Genomic DNA, 20343 nt, shown 5'->3' with positions numbered 1-20343 from the left:
AAAGTCCTGAAGAAAGCAATTCCAAGGCCTGTGGTGAGGGGTTACCCATCAAAGGATTCTTCAACAGGGAGGAGAGAGCACCCTAAGAATTTTGATGAGTAAAAATTTCCTACCTCATTACATTAGTAACCTGATTTTCTCCTTCAGTGCTTGTAGGAGCTTTAAATTGTTCTTTTAATTCGTAAGCTTTGTCAAGTGTGTCATAGGAGAAATTTCTTTACAATTCTTTTGCCTTAAAGGTACTAAAAGCTCTCAATCTCTTCTCTCAGATCCACAAATTTATCTTCCAATATGGCTGTACTTTTTCTCTCTTCTAATTGTTAAATTTTCCTCTTTAGAGACACTTAACATTCTCAGGCTCATCTCTTGGATCTTTATAATCATGTGCATCTGCTTGTGTGTGTGTATGTGTGTGTGTGTGTGTGTACACATGCTTACGAAAGCATACATTTTCTTTTTCTCTCTTTTTTCCCTCCATTCAGACAGAAACTTTTTTGTTTCTACTGCAATCCTGAATTTAGTCTTTTACAGTTCAAATTCTAATTTCTACTGCTTGCCAACTTGACTTTAATTATGCAATTGCTCTTTGGTTTTCTTGCAACTCTTTTGAAAGATATTTTATCCAATTGACCTTTTATTTTAAACTCTTCAAGTGACTTTCTGTATTTTTGAATGAAGGAGCATTGCCCCCTCGGTCTTCCTAAAAGCATGAAAACAATGTGTTCTCTTCTGTCCAGGACAGTGGCCACAATACACGCATGGCTCTAAGGCCCTTGAAATGTGGATGGTGGGATTGAAGAAATGAATTTTTTAATTTTCCTCAATTTTAGTTCATTTTAATTTAAATAATTACATGTAGACTGAACAAATGTCAAACATATGCTTTCTCGATTACTAATGATGTTGTAAAAAATACCTCTCTTAGGACTCTGTTAGTGATTTGTAGAATTATGCTCTTATGTTGCTCTTTCTAGATTATATTCTCAGCCACAGCTGAATTTTAGTGGAGCTTCTACATTGGATATTTCTATTTAATCATTCTGGAATACAAATAAGTTTTCTAGATTTAGCTTGCTAAGAGAGAAGTATATAATTTTTGTTTGTTTTTGCTTTGTTCTGTCCTTATAAAAGTTGGAATCTTATCAGGCTAACTGTAATTGAAGGTAAAACTGAGTATAATGGGACAGTACTTAATCCAGTTTCAATTGCCCCAATTCAGTCTGCAACTTGCTAGGAACCATTTATGCATAAGAATCTTAATCATTATCATGAATACTTATCATTGATACTCAAACCTATGAAGTGCATGAAGATTATAAATTCTAATATATGGAGATTCTTCAAGTTTCTCCTCTTCTCCATAATAACTAGTAGTTGTGTATTCAGCAGTATTTTGGGATCATGCCTCCTAGGATACGGTGTATCATTTTTGGTTCATCTCTCCATTTCCACATCCCAACCACCTACTTTTCTATATTCTGGGATTCAGAACCTAATAGCTACTGAGTCATTCGGACATAATCCTAGTATTTTTTTCTTGTCTTCTAACATGGTAAGTTTTCCAAAGTTCATATGGATGATTCCTGACTCAGTTTGGAATCACTAATTCTCTAAAGAGCCCTGATTTCTTTTAGTGAAAGTTGGTGATTGAGGTGTTCTTAGATATATTCACTCATTTTCTGCCTTTTTTAGTAAACAGAACTAGATATAACTACTCTTTTGCTTTGTTCCACATTAAAAGCACAGTGGCCATTACAACATCTAATACTACTGTCATTATTATGCTCTTTTGAACTTACGATGTCATACTAGAATTGTATGGTCATTGCTTCATTTTAAAGTCACATAGAATAGTCCCCATCTGCAATGCTATGTTACCACTGGGTATACAGTTGGTTCTATATGTTTGATTTACTGTATTCAGTCGTTCTTTAAAAATTTTTATTTTATTTCATAATGTGACAAATATAATACCTTGAGAAAAATATAAATATTAGTCTGTACAGCTATAAATCAATAAATGAACAAATATGTGAGAATACAAAGTCCTTTTTTATAGTATGGTGTCAATTAATAATGAAGAAAAGTCTGCAACCAGAAAATTCACACTTGGTATCATCACAGTAACATTAAACTCATGCATTGAATATCAATGGACTCTATAGCTAGAGGTTTGAGAAATAGAATTTTGGCATAGTCTCAAAGTATCTTCCCAAATAAAAATCTTAGTAATTATAAAAGGGAAAGAAGTAGTTTTCCAGTGGAAAACCTGGCAGATAAACCACCTTAATCAAGTGATCTAATTTACAACCACCATAATGACAACATCATGGTCAATATGATAAAGAGGCCAAGGAAAGAACACAGTATCACTTTTGTAATATTTCAGCCAAAACAACACAATCTGTGTCTTATGAGAAAACATTAGGCAAACCCAAATTGAGAATAACAAACAAAACAATTGGCCAGTCATCTCAAATATATGTTAAGATTATGAAAATAAGGGAAGAACTGAAGAATATTACTGAGGTAAAGGAGTAGAAAGACATAATACCTGAATGCTATGCATGCTCCTAGATTGGATTCTGCTATAATGAATATGAGTGAAACAATTAAGGACAGTTGAATTGGTTCTCTGGACAATGGACATAAGGCTGGTCCTTATGTTAACTTCACGAATTAAGTTTGAAATTGATTTTTAAACTTTACACACACACATACACACACATACAAAATAACCCAGTCAATAAGTGGGCAAAGGAACTGAACAGACACTTCACAGAAGAAATATAATCAGTCAACAAATATATGAAAAAAATTTGAACATCACTAGCAACTAGAGAAATGCAAATTAAAACTATACTGAGATTTCATCACACTTCAGTCAAAATGGCAATTATTAAAAATACAAGTAAAAATAAATGTTGGTGAGAATGTGGGAAGAAAGTTACACACATACATCGCTGGTGGGACTGCAAACTGCTTCAACCATGCTGGAAAGCAGTATGGAGATTCCTCAGAAAAACTGAAATGGAACCACCATTTGACCCAGTTATCCCACTCCTTGGATATGCCCAAAGGACTTAAAATCAGCATACTATAGTGACACAGCCACATCAATGTTTATACCAGCTCAATTCACAATAGCTAAGCTATGGAACCAACTGAGGTGCCCTTCAACAGATGAATGGATAAAGAAAATGTGTTATATATACATAATGAAGTATTACTCAGCCATAAAGAAGAATGAAATTATGGCACTTGCTGGTAAGTGGATGGAACTGGACACTCATGCCACGTGAAATAAGCTAATTGCATAACACCAAAGGCTGAATGTTCTCTCTCTCTGATATGTGGATGACTCACAATAGGGATGGGGAGAGTGGAGGTTCACTGAATCCAATGGGAGGAGTGGGAGGAAGGGAGGCAGACTGGATTGGGAGTGGGAAAGACAGAATGAATTGGACGTAACATTCCAATGTTCATATATGAATACATAAGTAGTGTAATTCCACTTCAGGTACAACCAAGAATGAGAAGTTATACTCCAATGTATGTATGATGTGTCAAAACACATTCTACTGTCATGTATAACTAAAAAAAAAAAACAAATAAAAACTTAAAAAAAAGGAAATTGATTTTTTAAAACTTCATGACTTGGAAGTAAAATCTACAATGCTTTATTTTTTTTTAATTTTCAACTTTGGATAAATATTTGGGTAGAAAGTTGAGATATTTCTCAGCAAGAAGGCATTTTTAAAACAGAAACTGAGTTACATACACAACATTATTTCAGAAATTTATCTTTTGTACCAAGAAAGATGTATCTCTATTTTAAAAATCATACTTCTTTCACTTTTTTCACTTATTTGACATAAATCATATAGATTTATTGCTTATGACATACTATTTTAATATATGCATATGTTGTAGTATAGTTAAACCAAACTAGTTAATGTATTCATTAACTCACATACATAGCAATGTTTTTCAATAAGAACACAAAATCTACTCTCTTAGCAATTTTCAAAAACATAATATTTTAATATACGCATCATGTAATAAAATAAAACTCTTCAATTAATTTATTCTAATATCGTTCCAACTTCCCAGCCCAAGCCTCAGTAACTATCAACCACCTAGTCTATATTTGTCTTTCTGTGCCTATCTTATTACATTTAACAATATCTTCTAAAATCATCCATGCCATTGCAAATGTCAGGATTTCCTTTGTTTTCATAGCAAAATGGCAATCCATTGTGTATATATGTATATATACCACATCTTCTTCATCCACCCATCCCTTGATAGACACCTATGTTGCTTCCCTATCTTGGCTATTATTATGAATATTGCTGCTGTAAACATGGGAATATGGCCTATTTTTGACCTATTGACGTCAACTCATTTGGACGTCTATCCAGAAGTAAAATCACTGTATCAAATGGTAGTTCCACCTTTGGTTTTCAAGGTATCTCCAAACCATATTTTATGCTGGCTATAATTTACATTCACAACAACAATGTGCAAGTATTTCCTCCTCTCTCCATCATCACCAGGGCTTAAGTTTTGTCTTTTTGGTAAGATCCACTTTAACTGGTGTAAGGAGGTAACTCACTGTAGTTCTTATTAGTGTTCTCACTATAGTTCCGCATTTCTTTGGTGAATAGTGATATTGAGCATTTTTTTATGTACCTATTAGCCATATTTATGCCCATTTTTTCTGAAAAAATGTCTGTCCAGTCCCATTTCCCATTTTTTTTTTATTGTTGGTCGTTCAAAACATTACACAGTTCTTAATACATCATCTTTCACAGTTTGATTCAAGTGGGTTATGAACTCCCAACTTTACCCCGTATACAGATTGCTGTTTCACATCAGTTACCCTTCCATTGATTGACATATTGTCTTTCTAGTGTCTGATGTATTCTGCTGTCTGTCCTATTCTCTACTATCCCCCCTCCCCTCCCCTCCCCTCCCCTCCCCTTTTCTCATCCCTGTTTAATGTAAATCTTCTTCTCAAGCTCTTTGTCCTTACCCTGTCCTTGTTTACTCCCCTTATATCAAAGGGGTCATTTGGTATTTGTTTTTTAACGATTGACTAGCTTCACTTAGCATAATCTGCTATAATGCCATCCATTTCCCTCCAAATTCTATGATTTTGTCGTTCCTTAATGCAGAGTAATACTCCATTGTGTATAAATGCCACATTTTTTTTATCCATTCATCTATTGAAGGGCATCTAGGCTGATTCCATAATCTTGCTATAGTGAATTGTGCTGCTATGAACATCGTTGTAGCAGTGTCTCTGTAACATGCTCTTATTAGGTCTTTAGGGAATAGACCGAGAAGGGGAATAGCTGGGTCAAATGGTGGTTCCATTCCCAGCTTTCCAAGAAATCTCCATACTGCTTTCCAAATTGGCTGCACCAATTTGCAGTCCCACCAGCAATGAACAAGAGTGCCCTTTTCCCCGCATCCTCTCCAGCACTTATTGTTGTTTGACTTCCTAATGGCTGCCAATCTTACTGGAGTGAGGTGGTATCTTAGGGTAGTTTTGATTTGCATTTCTCTAACTGCTAGCGATGGTGAGCATTTTTTCATGTACTTATTGATTGATTGTATGTCCTCCTCTGAGAACTGTCTGTTCAGGTCCTTGGCCCATTTATTGATTGGGTTATTTGTTATCTTATTGTCTAATTTTTTGAGTTCTTTGTATATTCTGGTTATTAGGGCTCTATCTGAAGTGTGTGGATTAAAGATTTGTTCCCAGGATGTAGGCTCCCTATTTATCTCTCTTATTGTTTCTTTTGCTGAGAAAAAACTTTTTAGTTTGAGTAAGTCCCATTTGTTGATTCTAGTTATTAACTCTTGCACTATGGGTGTCCTATTGAGGAATTTGGGGCCCGATCCCACAGTATGTAGATCGTAACCAACTTTTTCTTCTATCAGATGCCATGTCTCTGATTTAATATCAAGCTCCTTAATCCATTTTGAGTTAACTTTTGTGCATGGCGAGAGATAGGGGTTCAGATTCATTTTGATGCAAATGGATTTCCAGTTTTCCCAGCACCATTTGTTGAAGATGCTATCCTTCCTCCATTGCATGCTTTTAGCCCCTTTATCAAATATAAGATAGTTGTAGTTTTGTGGATTGGTTTCTGTGTCCTCTATTCTGTACCATTGGTCCACCCGCCTGTTTTGGTACCAGTACCATGCTGTTTTTGTTACTATTGCTCTGTAGTATAGTTTGAAGTCTGGTATCGCTATACCGCCTGATTCACTCTTCCTGCTTAGCATTGTTTTTGCTATTCTGGGTCTTTTATTATTCCATATGAATTTCATGATTCTTTTATCCATTTCTACAAGAAGTTCCATTGGGATTTTGATTGGCATTGCATTGAACTTATAGAGAACTTTTGGTAATATCGCCATTTTGATGATGTTAGTTCTACCTATCCATGAGCAGGGTATATTTTTCCATCTTCTAAGGTCTTCTTCTATATCTTTCTTTAGGGTTCTATAATTTTCATTATATAAATCTTTCACCTCTTTTGTTAGGTTGATTCCCAAGTATTTTATTTTTGGGGGGGATATTGTGAATGGAGTAGTTGTCCTCATTTCCGTTTCAGAGGATTTGTCACTGATATACAGGAATGCCTTTGATTTATGCGTGTTGATCTTATATCCTGCCACTTTGCTGAATTCATTTATTAGCTCTAATAGCTTCTTTGTAGACCCTTTTGGGTCTGCTAGGTATAGGATCATATCATCTGCAAATAGTGATAATTTAAGTTCTTCTTTTCCTATTTTTATGCCTTTAATTTCTTTTGTCTGTCTAATTGCTCTGGCCAGTGTTTCGAGGACTATGTTGAACAGAAGTGGTGAGAGAGGGCATCCCTGTCTTGTACCAGATCTTAGAGGGAATGCCTTCAATTTTTCTCCATTCAGAATGATGCTGGCCTGTGGCTTATCGTAGATTGCTTTTACAATGTTGAGGTATGTTCCAGTTATCCCTAATTTTTCTAGAGTTTTGAACATAAAGGGATGCTGTACTTTGTCGAATGCTTTTTCTGCATCTATCGAGATGATCATATGGTTCTTATTTTTAAGTCTATTGATGTGGTGAATAACATTTATTGATTTCCGTATATTGAACCAGCCTTGCATCCCAGGGATGAATCCTACTTGATCATGATGTATAATTTTTTTGATATGTATTTGAATCCGATTCGCCAGAATTTTATTGAGGATTTTTGCGTCAAGGTTCATTAGAGATATTGGTCTGTAGTTTTCTTTCTTTGAAGTGTCTTTGTCTGGTTTCGGAATCAGGGTGATGTTGGCCTCGTAGAATGAATTTGGAAGTTCTCCCTCTTTTTCTATTTCCTGAAATAGCTTGAAAAGTATTGGTGTTAGTTCCTCTTTAAAGGTTTTGTAAAACTCTGCTGTATACCCATCCGGTCCTGGGCTTTTCTTAGTTGGTAATCTTTTGATGGTTTCTTCTATTTCCTCTATTGTTATTGGTCTGTTTAGGTTGTCTATATCCTCCTGACTCAATCTGGGCAGGTCATAAGACTTAAGGAATTTATCTATGCCTTCACTATCTTCTATTTTATTGGAGTATAAGGATTCAAAATAATTTCCGATTATCTTCTGTATTTCTGAAGTGTCTGTTGTGATATTACCTTTTTCATCCCGTATGTTAGTAATTTGAGTTCTCTCTCTTCTTCTCTTCGTTAGCATGGCTAAGGGTCTGTCAATTTTATTTATTTTTTCAAAGAACCAACTTTTAGTCCTGTCAATTTTTTCAATTGTTTCTTTTGTTTTAATTTCATTTATTTCAGCTCTGATTTTAATTATTTCTTGCCTTCTACTTCTTTTGCTGTTGTTTTGCTCTTCTTTTTCTAGGATTTTGAGATGAAGTATGAGATCATTTATTTGTTGGTTTTTTCTTTTTTTGAGGAATGAACTCCAAGCAATGAATTTTCCTCTTAGAACTGCTTTCAATGTGTCCCATAGATTCCGATATGTTGTGTCTGTGTTTTCATTTAACTCTAGGAATTTTTTAATTTCCTCCTTGATGTCTTCTAAAACCCATTGATCATTCAGCAACCTATTGTTCATTCTCCAAGTGATGCTTGATTTTTCCTTCATTCTTTTATCGTTGATTTTCAGTTTTATTCCATTATGATCAGATAAGATGCATGGTATTATCTCTACCCCTTTATATTGTCTAAGAGTTGCCCTGTGACATAATATATGGTCTATTTTTGAGAAGGTTCCATGTGCTGCTGAGAAAAAAGTGTAACTACTTGATTTGGGGTGGTATAGTCTATATATGTCAATTAGGTCTAGGTTGTTAATTGTGTTATTGAGTTCTATAGTTTCTTTATTTAACTTTTGTTTGTAAGATCTGTCCAGTGGTGAGAGAGGTGTGTTGAAGTCTCCCATGATTATTGTATGGTGGTCTATTAGACTCTTGAACTTGAGGAGAGTTTGCTTGATAAACACAGCCGCACCATTATTTGGGGCATATATATTTATGATTGTTATGTCTTGTTGGTGTATGGTTCCCTTGAGCAGTATGAAGTGTCCTTCTTTATCCCTTTTGATTAACTTTGGTTTGAAATCTATTTTATTAGATATGAGTATGGACACTCCTGCTTGTTTCCGCATTCCATATGAGTGGTATGATTTTTCCCAACCTTTCACCTTCAGTCTATGAATATCTTTTTCTATCAGATGCGTCTCCTGTAGGCAGCATATTGTTGGGTCTTCTTTTGTGATCCATTCTACTAGCCTGTGTCTCTTAATTGGTGAATTTAAGCCATTAACATTTAGGGTTATTATTGAGATATGATTTGTTCTTCTAGCCATATTTGTTTATTGATGTTTCTAAACCTGATTTGTTATCCTCTTTGACTATTTTTCCCCCTTTACTGTCCTATCTCCCATTGTTGGTTTTCAGTGTTATTTTCCATTTCCTCTTCCTGTAATGTTTTGCCAAGGATTTTTTGAAGAGATGGTTTTCTAGCTGCGAATTCTTTTAACTTTTGTTTATCATGGAAGGTTTTAATTTCATCTTCTATCCTGAAGCTTAATTTCGCCGGATACACGATTCTTGGTTGGAATCCATTTTCTTTCAGTGTTTGAAATATGTTATTCCAGGATCTTCTAGCTTTCAGGGTCTGTGTTGAGAGATCAGCTGTTATCCTGATTGGTTTGCCCCTAAATGTAATCTGCTTTCTTTCTCTTGCAGCTTTTAAAATTCTCTCCTTATTCTGTATGTTGGACATCTTCATTATAATGTGTCTAGGTGTGGATCTCTTATGATTTTGCACATTCGGCGTCCTGTAGGCTTCTAGGATTTGTGATTCTGTCTCATTCTTCAAGTCTGGGAAGTTTTCTTGTATAATCTCACTGAATAGTCTGTTTATTCCTTTAGTTTGGAGCTCTGTGCCTTCCTGTATCCCAATGACTCTTAAATTTGGTCTTTTGATATTGTCCCATAATTCTTGGATGTTCTGCTCATGGTTTCTTAGCAGACTTGCTGAGCTGTCTATGTTCTTTTCCAGTTGAAATACTTTGTCTTCATTGTCTGATGTTCTCTCTTCTAAGTGATCTAATCTGCTGTTAGTATTCTCAATTGAGTTTTTAAGTTGGTTTAATGATTCCTGCATTTCCAGGATTTCAATTTGTTTGTTTTTTATTACCTCTATCTCCCTGTGAAATTGATCTTTTACTTCCTGGATTTGTTTGTCAATGTGATCTTTCATTGTCTGATTTTGCTGTCTCAAGTCTTCCTTGAGACTCCAGATCATCTGAAGCATATATATCCTGTACTCTTTATCTGACATTCCGTCTGTTGCAGCTATTACCTCTTCTAAAGTTGAGTTGACCTGCATTGCTTGTGGACCTTTCTTTCCTTGTCTTTTCATACTGCTCGCGTTTCTTCCTGCTTGGTGCAACTGTTGTGTTTTTGAAATTTACCTCCTATTTATTTATATTGCTCTTGTATAGTTGGGAAGTCTCCCTTGCAGGGCGGATAGTGGCTGTGCTCCTCCCCTAATTAGGGTGGTCTGTCTACCACGCTAATTGGTCACAGGTCTGCCCCCACTGCAGGCACTGGTGGCTGTTCTGCTCTGACCCCACTCCAATTGTGGTAACGTAACTACCACACCCTGGGGTCGTTGGTCCTGATCTGGATGTGGGTGGCGGCTCTGCTGTGCCCCCACTACAATTGGTGTGACGTGTCTACCACGCTGGCAGACCTCTAGGCCGGTGGGTCGCAGTTCTGCACAGCCCCCACTCCCAATGGGGGTACCTGACTACCTCTCCAACAGGTCGCTGAGCCCCCTCCGGACCCGAGCGGCAACCCTGCTCCACCCCCACTCCAACCAGTGTGACGCGACTGCCTCAGTGTTACGTGTCCACCATGTTGGCAAGCTACCTGGCCTGTCTTGCCAGTGGGTCGCTGGTCCTATTCTAAGCGTGGGCGGCTTCTCTCTTCAGCACCAGCTGCATTTGGGGTTTCATGGTACCACGCCGGCGGGTCACTTGGCCTGCTCTAGGTGCAGGTGGAAGCTCCACTCTGCCCCCACAGCACCCAGCAGGACCCTGGCCGAGAAGCAGTCACCGCCGGTTCCCTAACCTTGGGCCAAAGCAGCTTAGGTAGCAAGAACCCCGCCTTTCCGACCCCGATACACTCTCTCCGCTGGGAGCTGGCCCCAGTGAGCGACCCCCGGGGTTCCCCAGCCCCAGGCCAAAACTGTCTCGGGAGTCAGAACCCAGTCGCCCCAAGCTCAGCGCACGCTCCACTCGGAGCTCGCCTTCACAGGCAGTCTCCGCAGATTCCTCAGACCTGGGCCCGGTTAGCCCCGGGAACCCAAGTCCCGGGAACCCAAGTCCCGCTGCTCAGTGCCCGGCGCACGCCTTGCCAGGCATGAGCCTTCAAGAGTATTCTCCACAGGATCCCTAGTCCCGATCCTGAGCAAGAAATCTGTCTGCTAGACGAAGGCAAATACCAGCCTGAATTCACCTGTTCCGTAGCTGAATGAGCTGAGATCAGCAGAACAATGGGATGATTACATCATCTCTCCAAGATGGAGGCCGCCGTCCTCCGTGGTCAGACCGGTGACTGGAACCGCCGCTTCTCTCCTCTGTCTCAAGCCGGAACTCCGCACCAAGCGCTGCCGATGTATCACTGGCAGGGGCCCCCCCCGAATCCGTATCGCTGTTCTCCCTCTCCTCGCTGTTCTCCCGCTCCGGCACCCTGCCGATCCCCAGCGCGCGCCACAGACAACCTGCTGCGGAGCAATCAGGCTATGCGATCCTCCGTGCGGAGAAATGGAGCTCCCACTGCCGAACCTCGCACGATGGAAACCTGTCTATTAGATTCTGTAGCGCCTCAATTTCACTGGAAATTCCCAACAAGATATCCTTCAGCCGTTTCCTATCTTCTTTCACTGGCTCAGTGATGCGGCGCACTGGGGTGATGCACTCCCTTCGCCGCCATCTCCAAAGTAGTTATTCCCATTTCCCATTTTTAAATCAGATTATTTGTTTCTTACTATTGGGTTGTTTAAATTTTTTATACATTTTGGATGTGAACTTCTCATCAGAGGTATGAGCAAACCTTATGTTTCTAGAAAAGGGCATCTGTGACGAAATATATGTGTATATATTACCAAATATGAAAGCCATCTTTTTTACGATACATAAGCCACTGACAAAGAGAATTTCAAACAATATTACAGAAGTCCCAACGGTTCAAATCAAGGAACATTAAATTGAACTGTATTTTGGGTATGAATTTAAAAAGAATCAGAATTAAAACTTTTTCGTTTACTAAAGAATTGATGCAATTCTGGAAATACCTTTAATTTTCAATGATTTACAAAGGCAAAAATAATATGGTTTCAGCTATCCAGACCCCTGAGAAATAATATTTCCAAGCAAATAAACATATTTTGAACCAACAATGTTCCTCAATGAGTCAGTTAAGTCACCCTCCCAACCTATGGCATTAATGACATCAATATTAATCCATTCATTAACCTGCCCAAGGATATTATGTTATTGAATTTCTCTCTTCTCTGAGCACTTATTCTGTTGCTCAGATTTTCTTAAAATGATAATAATGTTCATGTCAAAATTTGAAGATTTTTTTTCTATCTAGAATTTTGAGTTGATTAAAATCTTAAGATAAATGATCATAAAAGTGACCTGAGGTCTTTCTGGGATTGACCCTTATTTATTCATTGACACTTGAAGTCCCTCTTTTCTACTAACTTCGTGTTTAATTCATCTTTTCTTACTTATTCATCATAAAATTTTCTATTAATTTATATTTGTTTTCTTCTAATTGCTTCCCTAGATTTAACTGTAATTTACTTATGTTTTAGTAGAATGCCACAAAAACCAGAAACATAAAGGAAAATAATATAATAATTTAACCATTTATATTGAACTAAATCCCAAAACTCCTTGAGAGATTTATTTTATGGGCTTATCCTTCCTAGCCAGAGACCTCTGGGTAAAGTAATTGAACTGATTTTGTTTCATTTTCATTTTAATAGATTTGAAATACAGAGTTTCCAACTAAGGGATTTGCTTACATTGAACTAACTCCAATTACAGAATATTAAATTAAAAACTCAGAAATGCTTAAAAGTGAAAGTAATTCTTAACTTACTTAACTCTGAAAACTGAATAATACATTTAAAGTTTTTCTGTTCAAAGGAAACATGTACAAGACTTGGATTCAGACTTCTTGAGTTGTGTCTCAGGTAAGCTAAATAACTACAGGAGGATAAGAATAACTGCAAAGTTCCTTGCCAATGAAATAATGATAATAAAAATGTCAGGGTAGGCATGGTGGTATATGCCTGTGATACCAGCTACTTAGGAGACTGAGGCAGGAGGATTACCAGCTAGCCTTGCAGCTCAGTGAGACCCCATGGCTCAGTGGTAGAGTGCCCCCGAGTCACTCCCCAGTATTACAACAAGTAAGAAGAATTACATACATAAATTTTTGCTGTGCATTGCTTTTTTAGAAATTATCATGGCATATCATTTAACTGTGTCCAATCTTGTTTCCTAAGATTTTGACTTGTAAAAACAAGACTGTTCTAGCCCAGGGCATGGCAGGATACTCTTCTAAGTCATGGGTAAATCAATGAGTAAGTATACCATTCTGAATGGGTCTTACAGAATAAAATGGGATTTTCTGTCTCATATTTATCCTCTTCAGGAATAATCCCTGGAGTGTATGGAAAGAGAATAGGAGTGTAGACCTTCACTCTCCACCATCTGGACCGATCCAAGGCAGTGTAATCATGAAAGGGCACTATTACCCTTTTGGGGTTAAGTGAGCTATTCTCACATACAAACCAAATAATCTAGGGTTGACTGAAGGAGTGTCACACTTTCAAGAAAACATTCCCTTTTGGATGGGAGAATGATTCTTCAACCAGAGCACCAGTAGGAAGGCAACAAGGATGGAGTTAGCACCACTAGCAGACAGACAGACAGGCAGCCTGGGCAAAGCATCTGCACCAGTGGGCATGCCTGTCTTCTCCATGCATCCTGACAGCACTGACCCCCCAAATAAGAGAAAAGTCACAGTGCAGCACAGAAGTAAGGCTGGAGCTCAAGTCAAGACTGGGAATCAATAATAACTGCCTCAAAATTGGCAGCAATAATTCTTATTCAAATGAAATACTAAATTATTTGTAACATCAATATGTGAAATGGATGTCAGTTACAAATGAGGTCCTGAAAGCTCTTATATATTCAGTGTTTGGAAATACTTTCTTGTTTGTTACCCTCAGGTTCTTTTTTTTTAATTCTTTTTTTAGTATTTATTTTTTAGTTGGACACAATATCTTTATTTATTTACTTTTATGTGGTGCTGTGGATTGAACCCAGGGCCTTGTACATGCCAGGCGAGCGCTCTACCACTGAGCCACAACCCCAGCCCTACCCTCAGGTTCTTTGGTCCACCTAATGAAATGGGAATGGGGGTGACCACAAACATTTGTTATGAAAATTCCATTTTTAAATGCAGTATGTATTTATACAAGTACTATGTCTCATACTGAGTTGTGAATTGGGGTGATGAAAATGATAAGATTACAGAAATTGAGCTTTATAATTCATCAGTGATATTATCTCTTCCAATTCTATTATTTGTTTTAATCAGTGTACCATCCCTTTTTTGACATCTGGAAACTACTTGAAACTATAATTTTTGTCCTTAAGATGCTATGCAAATACTACCCACCAGGTAATCTTACTATGTCTCTGTAAACTTTATTATTTTTAGCTTTTAAACTATATATTTGTTTTTCTTAGCTCATTTAATAACCACAGCCATTACTTTGTGTTCTTAAAAGAGCTTCACAAATATCAATGTATTAGTAAGCCTTCTTAACCATAATATAGAGACCGTTATTACCACCTTTATATATTTTCCATGAAGTTAGTGTTTATGCTCTTGACCACAAATTTATGCTGTGACAACTATCTCCATATTATCTGTGAAGAAAATGTGGGCCAAAATATTTAATAGGTAATTGGTTCATTATCTAACATGGTCACTAAGATCCACTACAGAACAAGAAATCGATGATTGCTTGAAATTGAAGTTTCCAGTATTCTTGCAGATTTCTAGGGTAGTCTTGAGACCCTGGGGATCTCCCATATGCTTTCAGTGGGTAAGAGAGATCAAAGGTATCTTCCTTTTAGTACTAGAACATTATTTCTCTTTTTGACTTACCTCTCGTGATTGTACTCATGTGAGCCTATGTGACATGATACTGCAACAGATTAACACAGAAGAAGATAAGAGAATACAGCTGTCTCTTGTTAAACCAGACTTAAAGTATTTGTGAAAAGTTACAAAAAAATGCCCTGTAGTATTTTGTTTTGTTGTGTTTTGAAAAACAAAAGATTTTCCATAAAATATGTCATTTACGTTAAAATGTAGCAAGTTTATTACTTCAAATGAATTAAAAATAAATGTTTAACATTTTTAGTTTTAGCTTCCTATATGGTAAGTATTGGAAGATATAACCCATATGAGAAAAATTCACCGAGGTCCTGAATAATTTGGGGGGGTAGGGTGTAAAGAATCCTAAGACCTAAAATTTGAAAACCACTGCTCTTTAAAAAATTTTTACTATATGTCACCTTGCCAAGCGATGCAGTGAGTGATGAGCCTGAATTTATAATGTCCAACTTATTTTCTCTCTTTATTACCTGAGGAAGTCATTTGGTTTCCTCACCTGGTTCAAGAAGTCAAATGATATATCTATGAATTTTCTAGGTGATTTACAAACCATGTGTTCTGAAGCATGAGAAATGCAATTTTTTTTATTTTCAATTTTATCATGGCATTTGACTACCTATTTTATGATAAGTTACTTTGCCTTTTTTATTGTGACATTAGATGAACATCAAAGGCCTGATTTATGTTCTTTTGATTTTTAGTTTTCAGTTTTCTTTAGAGATTCCTTGTTTTCTGCCATTACATTTAATAACATGCCTTCTTCCACTTTGCTCCTGTTCTAGCCCTCCTTTCAGTCTTACATAGTCTAGTCTAGTCTTGTGGTTTTTTTCTTCGTGGTTTGAATTTCCACATTTATGGTTATTGGTTACTCCCAGGGGAGATGTGTCTTTTGAGGTCCCGAAGACCTCCCTATTTGATGTCCACAGGCACTTGCCTTTCTCTCTACCTCTCTCTGAATTCCCAGAGTTTTCCTCAATCATTGCTCCTCCCATCTCAGCTCTAACGCAATTCAGAAGACCAAACAAACTAAATCAGAATACTGAACATTTAAAGAGCAAGAGTCAATTCTCAAATTCTCCCATCAAATGGAAGTGGAGGGAACATTTCCAACTAATTTATGAGGCTAGCACTGCCCTGAGAGCCAACAAGGGCACAGCAAGAAAAGAAAATCACAGTCCAATGTGCATAGATAAACATATCTGTTAGTAATAATAGCAAAAAATATTGGCAAACCAAATTCAACAGTACATTAAAAAATTCGTCACTATGATCAGGTAAGATTTATCCCCAGAACACAGAGATGATTCAACAAAATGTAAATCAATAAATGATACCTCACTTAACAAAATGAAGGATAAAAATCATATATGATGATTTCTATAGTCACATAGAAAATATTTAATGAAATTGGACACCCTTTAATGATAAATACACTCAACAAATTAGGTATATAGGGAATGAAATGCAACATAATAAAGAATACACAGGGCTTGTAGCTTAGATTCCTTTCAATGATATCTAAGCAAAAAAGTCAGCAGACCACCTAATTATCTAAGGCCCTTATTATATAAGGCCCTATCTTGGCCTTTCTCATCATTTATATTTCTTTAATTCCCTATTAAAAGCACTATTTTAGGGGCTGGGGATGTAGCTCAGTGCACGGCACCTGCCTAGCACATGTGAGGCACTGGGTTTGCTCCTCAGCACCCCATAAAAATAAATACATAAAGGCTGAAGTTGCAGCTCAGTGGTAGAGTGCTTGACTAGCATGTGTGAGGCACTGGGTTGGATTCTCAGCACCATATATAAATAAATAAAATAAGGATCCATCAATAACTAAAAAAAAAAAACCTAACAAAACAAATAAATACATAAAACAAAGGTAGCGTCCACTTACAACTAAAAAACAAATTTTTAAATAAAAGGATTATTTTTACTTATTGATTGATTTCTATTTTCAGAAAATATAGTATATAAATAAAACAGAATTTCCAAAGAAGGGAATTCTCTAAGATATGACCACAAGGATGAAGGTTGAGGACATTATGCTGAGGACAATAAACCAGTCACAGAAAGACACATACTACCTTGTTCCACTTACACAGGTGTCTAAAAGCCAAATTTAGTGTCAAAGAGTGAAGTGGTAGATGCTAATGGCTGGGGTAAGGGAGAAAGGGGTAATTAGTAATCAATGGGCATAAAGGTTCAACTGAGCAAAAGGAATAAGATCTAAAGGTTTGCTGTAATGGTACTTTGCCTATAGTCAATGATGCTATTTTTCAGCCTTCAAATTTGTTAAGAAGACAAATATCATGTTAACTTTTCTTTCTACTATAAAATAATCTTTTTTAAAAAACAGTTTTGTTTTAAATATAGCTTACCAGCATGAAACTGAATATAACTTTTGAAGCTAAACTGTTGAACTTTTGTGGCTAGGTGTCCTCTTTTAGATTTTATCATGCAGGAAAAATATTTATAATTATGTACCATAAACAACATCTGCTTTAAAATCAAGAATATCATTTAAAATAAATAAGCTTTTGAATCTTCAAATGTATACCTTTCCCATGTTATGAGTTAGGAGATGAAATAGTACTTTTGAGTCTTATTTTTTCCCAATATTCAATTATTTTCTGATGATTATGCCAAATGTAAAGCTTGATAAAACATACAATATTTCTTCAGGAGGAGTGATATCAGTGTTTTCAACTTCTAATTTTGTTCCTTCAATTTTAATCATGGTTTATGTTTTCTGAGCCAGATTTGTTTTTTAAATGGACACAAGTTTTCACTATTTGATGCTTTATGGGTCAGTTTTGTTATTGTGGTTCCCTGCTCCCCCAAGATTTGATTTGTTTTTGTTTTGGGGTTTTGTTTTTTTTTTTTGAGCCAAGAGGAAATGACTATTATTTGACCAATTTGTGTAAATCAAAAGTGACTATGTGTCTACCAGAAAAATGGCCGGATGTGTTTTTAAATTCTACAACTAAATATAGCCAAAGTGCATTACTTTTTGAATGCTTCCAAAAGGAAACACTGTGCTTTTTATTGCTGCTTTTGGAGTCTCATTAAGACTCTAAAAGGTCAAAGGAACAGGGACTGGAACAAAATACATTCATTTGCAATACCCACAATCAAAATGTAGAAACCAGCCATATGCATTGTGTTAATGTACCAGGATACTCATTTAAATGCAGGGTTGTGTTTTAGTGGTTGGCTGATTGTCTAAATGGTTACATTTATTCCACCAAATGTCTACTAGTTGTTACTAGTGGAGAAATATTTTAGATCATCAATTGTTTGCTTCATAAACTAATTTCTCAGCTGAAGACAATATTAAAGTCAGATGTTTTATCCACAAAATGGAATCTCTATCCCATTAGATTTTCACTTAAAGAGCTAAGCATGCTTCATAAGACCTTTGCTCTAACACACACTTTTAAAATTTCATGAGGTGAGGAGAAAACACAGTGATTTCAGCCCTTGGAAAGTCGCCCACTGATGGGTAACATCAGATTTTTACAAAGGACACATTGAGAGTATGAACCAACTGAAAACTCAGTTTTCCCAGAAGAGTCTGAGCTAACTGGAAATTGGATTTTCTCAGGCTTATTCCAGTAAGTTGTTTCTGTTAGTAATAAGGAGATTATTTCCATGTATGTACGATGAGGGCCTACAGAGGAATCAGTGGAAGCCTATCTCTCATTTGAACTCAGCCTTTAAATGATTTCCTTTCCTCATATGTGGAAATGATAAGATAATTTTAAACCCCTTTTATTTATTTTTTTTTCTCATTCTATATTGTTTTATTCATTTTGGTCCCTGAACATCCAAAATATTGTAATAAAGTAACCCTTGAACATTACTTTTTTTTTTCCCCGTAATTAACTACTTATAGCTTTCAACATTCCTACATGTCTTAGGACATACCATATCCTGGACACTGGTCTAAATGTTAATAATTCAGTGGTAAGTGAAGGTGCTAAAAAATCATTTGTGAATTACACAGATAAAAATCTCTGCTTGCACAGTCCTTTCATTTTGGTATAGACATCTATATCTGTTTCCATTCCCAAACCCAGCAAAAATTCTAAAAATTTTTCACCGATCTTTTATCATTGTGAAGTTTACATAATTTTTGGAAGAAATCACTAAGAAATGTTTTCAATGTGAGGAGTTAAACTAATGATACTCCTTAATGCATGAGAACTAATCAATGCTATTTAATATTTTTGTCAATGAGTATCTTATGGATCAGCTGGGTCAGAATTGTCTTTGAGTACTTGTTAACATTTCTGAGATTCATTTCATACAACCTAATTTTGAATATCAGATTCAGGATCAGATCAGGAATATGAATTTTAAAATACCAAACCAAGTGATCCTTACACATGCTAGAGTCTAAGAATCAGCTCCAAATTTAGGCATTAAGCTGAAGAAAGCAAATCTTAAATTACAAAATGATCACAAGCAATTGGATGAAAAGAATCAACTTAAGAGTTTAGGATTAACAGAAAACAATGTATTTTTAATATCATTACCATCATTTTAGGACAAAATGAAAATAGATACTTGTAAAGATTGGTGAAAAATGCCAAAACAAAAAGTTGATGGTGAGGTGACATACATGTACCCATATGTGTATGCCCATACATATACATGTACATAACGTGTGTGTGCATGTCTATAGTACAAGATGTAGTAAATAAGAGGTTCACATTTTTAAAGTGTTTCCCAACTGCCAATTTAGACTCTTCTCTCCTGTGTTGCACTCTTTCCATTTTTATTTTACAGATGAAGAATACTGAAGCCCATCAAGGGTAAATGACTTTCCCATGGAAGCGCAAATAGTGAATACAAGAGCCAGAGCTGAAGCCTAGCTCCATAGTCCATGGTCTTACCCACTCTAGATGGATGGGGAATCTCTCAGGCCCCACACATTGCTCTCTATGAGAGACATACAGTCAGGAAAGCAATTCAGTCCAATGAAACATCTACTTCATTCATCTAAATTACCTGAAGAGCAGAATAAATAGAGATCTACTTGAGGTGAGTGTCCTCTGAAGCAATTCAGGGGTGTATCGTAATTAGTACTAAATAAAGGTTAATAGTCTAAAGTGCCTGTAAAACTAAAATGAACTCATACTCCATCTTCATGACTTGTTTTTGTATACAACTTTCTTAAAACTTATAGTAAAACAATCCGGCATTCAAGTTGTATTCTGTGAGGTGGCCTTTACCTTTTGTGTGTTTTTGACCAATATCTCTTAGGCTAGTTACAAAGAAAGTTAAAGGTATAGAATGTCACATCCGGACATCTTCCTAGAATACCTTCAATGATTATCCCCGGGAAGACAAAGCTGTAATTAAAATAAAGCTGGGCAATTTTAAACACACATCAGTAATCCCAGCAGCTCAGGAAACTGAGGCAGGAGAATCCTGAGTTCAAAGCCAGCCTTGGCAAAAGGGAGGCGCTAAGCAACTCAATGAGACCCTGTCTGTAAATAAAAATAGAAACTAGGGCTGGGGATGTAGCTTAGTGGTTGAGTATC

The sequence above is a fragment of the Ictidomys tridecemlineatus genome, chromosome 2, assembly GCF_052094955.1.
Source record: "Ictidomys tridecemlineatus isolate mIctTri1 chromosome 2, mIctTri1.hap1, whole genome shotgun sequence".
NCBI classification, from domain to species: domain Eukaryota; kingdom Metazoa; phylum Chordata; class Mammalia; order Rodentia; family Sciuridae; genus Ictidomys; species Ictidomys tridecemlineatus.
Note: the sequence above shows the minus strand (reverse complement) of the source record.